This window comes from Arachis hypogaea, chromosome 1, assembly GCF_003086295.3.
Source record: "Arachis hypogaea cultivar Tifrunner chromosome 1, arahy.Tifrunner.gnm2.J5K5, whole genome shotgun sequence".
Lineage (NCBI taxonomy): Eukaryota > Viridiplantae > Streptophyta > Magnoliopsida > Fabales > Fabaceae > Arachis > Arachis hypogaea.
In genome coordinates this window covers 76,463,967-76,471,949 of record NC_092036.1, presented here as the reverse complement: position 1 = coordinate 76,471,949, position 7,983 = coordinate 76,463,967, and the positions used below count along the sequence as shown (strand labels likewise).

The 7,983-nt window shown below is 39.7% G+C and overlaps 1 non-coding gene across 1 annotated transcript; it reads right to left on the bottom strand.

Moving 5' to 3' along the window:
- Positions 1–883: 883 nt before the first annotated feature.
- On the bottom strand, positions 884–991 carry LOC112716075 (small nucleolar RNA R71). Its single transcript, XR_003160149.1, has one exon. It is a non-coding gene; the product is annotated as a small nucleolar RNA R71 (small nucleolar RNA).
- Positions 992–7,983: the final 6,992 nt, after the last annotated feature.

Here is a 7,983-nt window from a genome sequence, read left to right as displayed (position 1 = left end):
ACTTTCCTCTCTCTAATTTTCGAAAATCACCCCCCTCTTTTTCAAAATTCTTTTTATTTAACTAATTGTTTCAAATTTTAATTTTAATTTCTTCTTTTAATTTTTGAAAATTACTAACCATTTTTCAAAAAAAATTTTCGACCCTATCATATCTTTCTATTTATTTTATTTATTTACTAACACTTCTCTTCATCTAAAAATTTGAACCCTCTTTTCTCCTCTATCTGTGTTCGAATTTTTTTGCTCATCCTTCTTCTATTCTTTTCTTCTTCTACTCACGAAAAGGAATCTCTATAATGTGACATAGAAGATTCCTCTTCTTTTCTGTTCTCTTCTTTTTCATATGAGCAGGAGCAAGGACAAGGACATTCTTGATGAGGCAGATCCTGAACCTAAAAGGACTCTGAAGAAGAAGCTAAGGGAAGCTGAAGCACAACAATCCAGAGAAAACCTTACAGAGAATCTCGAAAAAGAAAGAGACATGGCCGAACCCAATAACAATGGTGGAGGCACAAGGAGGATGCTTGGAGATTATACTACACCTACTTCCAATTTTTATGGAAGAAGCATCTCAATTCCTGCCATTGGAGCAAATAATTTTGAGCTGAAGCCTCAACTAGGTTCTCTAATGCAACAGAACTACAAGTTTCATGGACTTTCATCAGAAGATCCCTACCAGTTTTTAACTGAGTTCTTGTAGATCTGTGATACTATTAAGACTAATGGAGTAAATCTTGAAGTCTACAGGCTCATGCTTTTCCCTTTTGCTGTAAGAGACAGAGCTAGAACATGGTTGGACTCACAACCTAAAGATAGCCTAGACTCTTGGGATAAGCTGGTCACGGCCTTCTTGGCCAAGTTCTTTCCTCCTCAAAAGTTGAGCAAGCTTAGAGTGGATGTTCAGACCTTCAAGCAAAAAGATGGTGAATCCCTCTATGAAGCTTGGGAAAGATACAAGCAGTTGACCAAAAAGTGTCCTTCTGACATGCTTTCAGAGTGGACCATTTTGGATATATTCTATGATGGTCTATCTGAGTTCTCCAAGATGTCACTGGACCATTCTGCAGGTAGATCCATTCACCTAAAGAAAACGCCTGCAAAAGCTCAAGAACTCATTGACATGGTTGCAAATAACCAATTCATGTACACCTCTGAGAGGAATCCTATGAGTAATGGGACGCCTCAAAAGAGGGGAGTTCTTGAAATTGATGCTCTGAATGCCATATTGGCTCAGAACAAAATGTTGACTCAGCAAGTCAACATGATTTCTCAGAGTTTGAATGGATTGCAAAATGCATCCAACAGTACTAAAGAAGCATCTTCTGAAGAAGAAGCTTATAATCCTAAGAACCCTGCAATGGCAGAGGTGAATTACATGGGTGAAGCCTATGAAAACACCTATAATCCCTCATGGAGAAATCATCCAAATTTCTCATGGAAGGATCAACAAAAGCCCCAACAAGGCTTTAATAATGGTGGAAGAAACAGGCTTAGCAATAGCAAGCCTTTTCCATCATCTTCTCAGCAACAGACAGAGAATTCTGAGCAGAGCCCCTCTAGCTTAGCAAACATAGTCTCTGATCTATCTAAGGCCACTCTAAGTTTTATGAATGAAACAAGGTCCTCCATTAGAAATTTGGAGGCACAGGTGGGTCAGCTAAGTAAGAAAATCACTGAAATTCCTCCTAGTACTCTCCCAAGCAATACAGAAGAGAATCCAAAAAGAGAGTGCAAGGCCATTGATATAATCAAAATGGCTGAATACAAAGAGGAAGGGGAGGACATGAATCCCAATGAGGAAGACCTCATGGGACGTCCCCCAGACAGAAAGGAGTTTCCTATTGAGGACCTAAAGGAATCTGAGGCTCATATAGAGACCATAGACACTGGGAAGGAGGAGGATGAATGAATCATCCTTGGAAGACCCTTCCTAGCCACAGCAGGAGCTGTGATTAATGTTGATAGAAGAGAGCTAGTCCTTCAATTGAATGGGGACTACCTTGTGTTTAAAGCTCAAGGATCTTCCTCTGCAACCATGGAGAGGAAGCATGAGAAGCTTCTCTCAATACATAGTCAAACAAAGTGCCCACAATCAAACTCTAAGTTTGGTGTTGGGAGGCCACAACCAAACTCTAAGTTTGGTGTTGAAACCCCACATTCAAACTCTAAGTTTGGTGTTGGGAGGTCCCATCCATGAGAGCTCACTGTCAAGCTATTGACATTAAAGAAGTGCTTATTGGGAGGCAACCCAATTTTTATTTATCAATATTTTTATTGTTATTTCATATTTTATTAGGTTTATGATCATGTGGAGTCACAAAACAATTGCAAAAATTAAAAACAGAATAAAAAATAGCAGAAGAAAAAGGACACCTTGGAGGAAGAGCTGTCTGGCGTTTAACGCCAGAAACAAGCACCAAGCTGGCGTTTAATGCCAGAAACGAGCATCAAGCTGGCGTTAAACGCCAGAAACATGCTTTATTTGGGCGTTTAACGCCAGAAACAAGCTGCAGTCTGGTGTTAAACGGCAAGATTGCATATAGAGGGCGTTTTACACGCCTAATTGGTGCAGGGATGATAAATCCTTGGCACCTCAGGATCTGTGGACCCCACAGGATCACCTCAGGATCTGTGGACCCCATAGGATCCCACCTATCCCACTTCTCCCTTCTTCACACAATCCAATAACACTATACCCTTCACCAATCACCTCAATCTCTCTTCCCCATTACCCCTTCACCAATCATATCCATTCACTCTTCCCCAGAAACCCCACCTACCTTCAAATTCAAAATCTCTTTCCCATCCAAACCCACCCTAAATGACTGAACCCATACCCCTCTCCCTCCCCTATATAAACCCCTCCATCCTTCTCCATTTTCACACAATATAACCCTCTCTTCTCCCCTTTGGCCGAAGACACACATCTCTCCCTCTCCTCCATATCTTCTTTTTCTTCTTTTGCTCGAGGGCGAGCAACATTCTAAGTTTGGTGTGGTAAAAGCTTCCACCTCCGAGTCATGGGAGATGGAGAGATTCATCTTGAAAGCCCATCAAGACCACTTCTATGAAGTTGTGGCCAAGAAAAAGGTGATCCCTGAGGTCCTTTTTAAGCTCAAAAAGGGCGAATATCTGGAGATCCGACAAGAGATTAGAAGAAGAGGATGAGAAGTTCTCTCCAATCCCATTCAACAAGTCGGAATCCTAATAGTTCAAGAGTTCTATGCAAACGCATAGATCACTAGAAACCATGATCAAAGCATGAACCCAAATCCAAAGAATTAGATTACAATGGTTCGGGGGAAATGCTTAGATTTCAGTATGGAAAATGTAAGGTTGGCGGTCAACTTGCCTATGATGCAAGAAGACGGACGCCCCTACACTAGAAGGGTCAACTTTGATCAAAGGTTGGACCAAGTCCTCATGGACATATGTGTGGAAGGAGCTCAATGGAAAAGAGACTCAAAAGGCAAGCTGGTTCAATTAAGAAGACTGGACCTTAAGCCTGTGGCTAGAGGATGGTTGGAGTTCATCCAACGCTCCATCATCCCCACTAGCAACCGATCCGAAGTAACTGTGGATCAGGCCATCATGATCCATAGCATCATGATTGGAGAGGAGGTAGAAGTTCATGAAGCCATCTCTCTAGAACTCTACAAAGTAGCCGAAAAGCCCTCCACCTTGGCAAGGCTAGCTTTTCCTCATCTCATTTGCCATATATGCAACTTAGCTGGAGTTGTCATAGAAGGAGACATCCTCATTGAAGAGGACAAGCCCATCACTAAGAAAAGGATGGAGCAAACAAGAGAGCCCATTCATGGATCTCAAGAGACGCATGAGGAAGCTCATCATCAAGAAATCCCTGAGATGCCTCAAGGGATGCATTTTCCTCCAAACAACTATTGGGAACAACTCACCATTTCTCTAGAAGGATTGAGTCATGACATGAACCAATTAAGGGTGGAACACCAAGAGCACTCCATCATTCTCAATGAGATTAGAGAAGATCAAAGAGCTATGAGGGAGGAGCAACAAAGGCAAGGAAGAGACATAGAGGAGCTCAAGGACACCATTGGTCCTTCAAGAAGAAGGCGCCACCATCACTAAAGTGGACTCATTCCTTAACCTCCTTGTTCTTATCTCTCTATTTTTCGATTTTATGCTATATGTTTGTCTATGTTTTGAGTCTTTACTACATAATCATTAGTATTTAGTAACTATGTCTTAAGGCTATGAATAATTCCATGAATCCTTCACCTTTCTTAAATGAAAAAAAATGTTTTTAATATAAAAGAACAAGAAGTACATGAGTTTCGAATTCATCCTTGAAATTAGTTTAATTATATTGATGTGGTGACAATACTTTTTGTTTTCTGAATGAATGCTTGAACAGTGCATATTTTTTATCTTGTCGTTTATGAATGTTAAAATTGTTGGCTCTTGAAAGAATGATGAATAAGAGAAATGTTATTGATAATCTAAAAAATCATAAAATTGATTCTTGAAGCAAGAAAAAGCAGTGAAGAACAAAGCAAAAAAAATTGGCGAAAAAAAAGGAAAGAGAAAGAAAAAGAAAAAGCAAGCAGAAAAAGCCAATAGCCCTTAAAACCAAAAGGCAAGGGTAAAAAGGATCCAACGCTTTGAGCATCAATGGATAGGAGGGCCCAAGGAAATAAAATCCAGGCCTAAGCGGCTAAATCAAAGCTGTCCCTAACCATGTGCTTGTGGCATGCAGGTCCAAGTGAAAAGCTTGAGACTGAGTGGTTAAAGTCGTGATCCAAAGGGACACCTCTAACTGGGGTCTTTAGCAAAGCTGAGTCACAATATGAAAAGGTTCACCCAGTCAGGTATCTGTGGCAGTTATGTATCCGGTGGTAATACTGGAAAACAAAGTGCTTAGGGCCACGGCCAAGACTCATAAAAGTAGCTGTGTTCAAGAATCAACATACTTAACTAGGAGAATCAATAACACTATCTAAACTCTGAGTTCCTATAGATGCCAATCATTCTGAACTTCAAAGGAAAAAGTGAGATGCCAAAACTGTTCAGAAGCAAAAAGGTACAAGTCCAGCTCATCTAATTAGAACTAATATTCATTGATATTTTGGGATTTATAGTATATTCTCTACTTTTTATCCTATTTGATTTTCAGTTGCTTGGGGGCAAGCAACAATTTAAGTTTGGTGTTGTGATGAGTGATAAACCACTATTTTATGGTTTATCTTGTGCTCAATTGAGTGGTTTTTATCAAGCTTTTGCCCACTTATTCATATGATTTGCATGGTTTTACATTCTCCTTCCTGATTTTGTGCTATGATTGAAAACATGCTTCTTTGCCTTTTATTTTCTTTTATTTAAATCCTCTCTTATTATCATTCGATGTCTTGGTATGTGTGTTATGTGATTTCAGGGATTACAGGGCATGAATGGCTCAGAGAATGGAAAGGAAGCATGCAAAAGTGGAAGGAATACAAGAAGTTGAAGAATTTGCTAAGCTGTCCAGCCTGACCTCTTTGCACTCAAACGGTCATAATTTATGTTTCTCTTCTATTTTTGTTCACTCTAAAGCTTTTATTTGTAATTGATTTATGTTGCCCAATTGGCTTATGAACTTTTCCATGTTAGAATTGACATCTCCATTCAATTTAATTTGAGGTATTCCAGTTATTTATGATTTTAATTTAGCTTTCTATATTCTTGGTTTTAGTTGATTAATTGGTAACTCTTTAGTTGTCAAACTCAGTAGTGGTTGAAATTGGCAGATTCTAATTGATCTAGATCGCTCTAAAGCTAGTCCTCCCACAGGGATTGACTAGGACTTGAGGATCAAACTAATTAGTCCACTTGACCTTCCTTTGTTTAATAAAGGATAACTAAGTGGGATTAAAATCTAATTTTCATCACACCTGATAAGGATAACTAGGATAGGAATTCCAATTCTCATACCTTGCCAAGAGTTTTATTAATTATTAATTTATTTTTCTTGTCAATTAAATTACTTGTTCAACCGTTTTAAAAACCCCAAAATATACCTTTGCATAACCAATAATAAGAACACCTCCCAGCAATTCCTTGAGAAGCCGACCCGAGGTTTAAATACTTGGTTATCAATTTTAAAGGGGTTTGTTACTTGTGAGAACCAAAATGTTTGTACGAAGGGATTTTCTGTTGGTTTAGAATCTATACTTACAACGCGACTATATTTTTATAAAATTCTTTACTAGCAAAAATCCCAACGTCAAAATGGCGCCGTTGCCGGAAAATTGCAAACGTGAGCCTTATTATTGGTTATTGTAAATATTTTTCTTTTACTTGTTTATTTGTTTCTTCTCTTCCCCCTCTTATTTCTGATAACTACTATGAATTCTCACCCCTCTCGCTTTGAGTTTGGTTCTACTTTTGTTGAAAGGAACCGAAGCTATAACAGGACTATGCTTCAAGATCAAAGTAATCAAAGATGAATGGAGTCAAGAGGATCTGATCAACCCTTTAGGAAACAACACCCTCCTAGATATCATGGACAAAGACCATTCTACAATGCATACCCAACTGATAGATTTGGTGGACCCCCTTGTAGCTACGAACAAGCCCCACCCTACGCTCAGAGACCATCCTCTCAACATAACTTTGAACCACCACACTCACAAGCTTCTTTTTGCCATTCGCCACCATATGATCCTTATCTACCCCAACGCCAATCCAATTACTCCCAAGAACCACCACTCCCCTATGCACCATGTCCATATCCATCAAGTCAAGAATCACAGGTTCGCTTCGAAGAATCAGTAAACCAATTTAATGCAACCCTTTATCAACTGGAGCAAGCAATAAATCAATTATCTTCCAGACGTTTGGACACTCAAGGAACTCCTATGGCTTTATGTGGAGAATCTAATGAAGAACGTAGTGTGAAGAAGACACTAGAAGCTCCAGTGGACAGCATAGAGCATAACTTCGTACTGGAACAAGTAGAGGATGCTGTCATTGTAGAAGAAGAAGCGTTGGTTGAAGATTTAGGAGATGCTAAACCTCCGCAGGAATCCAGAGTTGTGGAGAATTTCGTCGAAGACGTTACAATTGATGCTAAGGAGGATAATGCACAACCCCCAAAGCAGGCATCCTATGAAGAATTGGACGGAATAACCTAAGACGCATGTTTTTTTGATGATGACGATCACAAGTCAAGTTCTCTTAGCAATGAACTTGCATCTAGTGAATTCTTTGAGACAGAAGAATCTTCCCCAAGTGAATACAAAGATGATACAGAGGTCGACTTTTCTCAACCTCCAAATTATGACTCCAGTGACGAGGAAGATATCGAAGACATTGATCAAGACATGGTTGAATTTGAAGAAGTTTACAAGGAAATGGAGGAATTCACTGAAGATCACAAGGGAGTAAAGCTTGCAGAACCACTGGAAACACTGATCCCAAGGCCATTACCACCCAACACAAACTTCAAGTGGGTACAATCCTTGACCTTTATCTTCAATTTTCCACTTGAATATGGTTTACTTGAAACATATGGCCAGCTTAGAGCTCTTTGCGGCTTTAAGAGAAAAAGGGAAATGACTTGCACTCAGAGCTGGTATGCAAGATTCAATGAGGCTTCACACTTCAATTTGAGGTGCAAAGATTGGTGTCAAGCTCAATTGAAAGGATCTCGGAAGCTGTTTGGTCACTGCAGTGAGAATTCAGATTACTTATCACCCGACTGGAAAAATGTAGATCAAGACAAACACGGGTGTAAAAGTAAAGTATGGGATCCTGGAATTTATTCTGACATTCAACACCCCAGGAGCCTGGAAACCTGCTTAAGACTACTCAAGAGCTTTAAGTACATTGGTTGGGACCCCGGAGGATGCTGGCATTCCAAACACTGGTGGAAATTTCTGGACGAATTCAAGCACAAGCCACCATAGCAGGAAGCTCATCAAATGTCCAACTTAAGGACTTTAACTAAAAGTGCTAGGTGGGAGATAA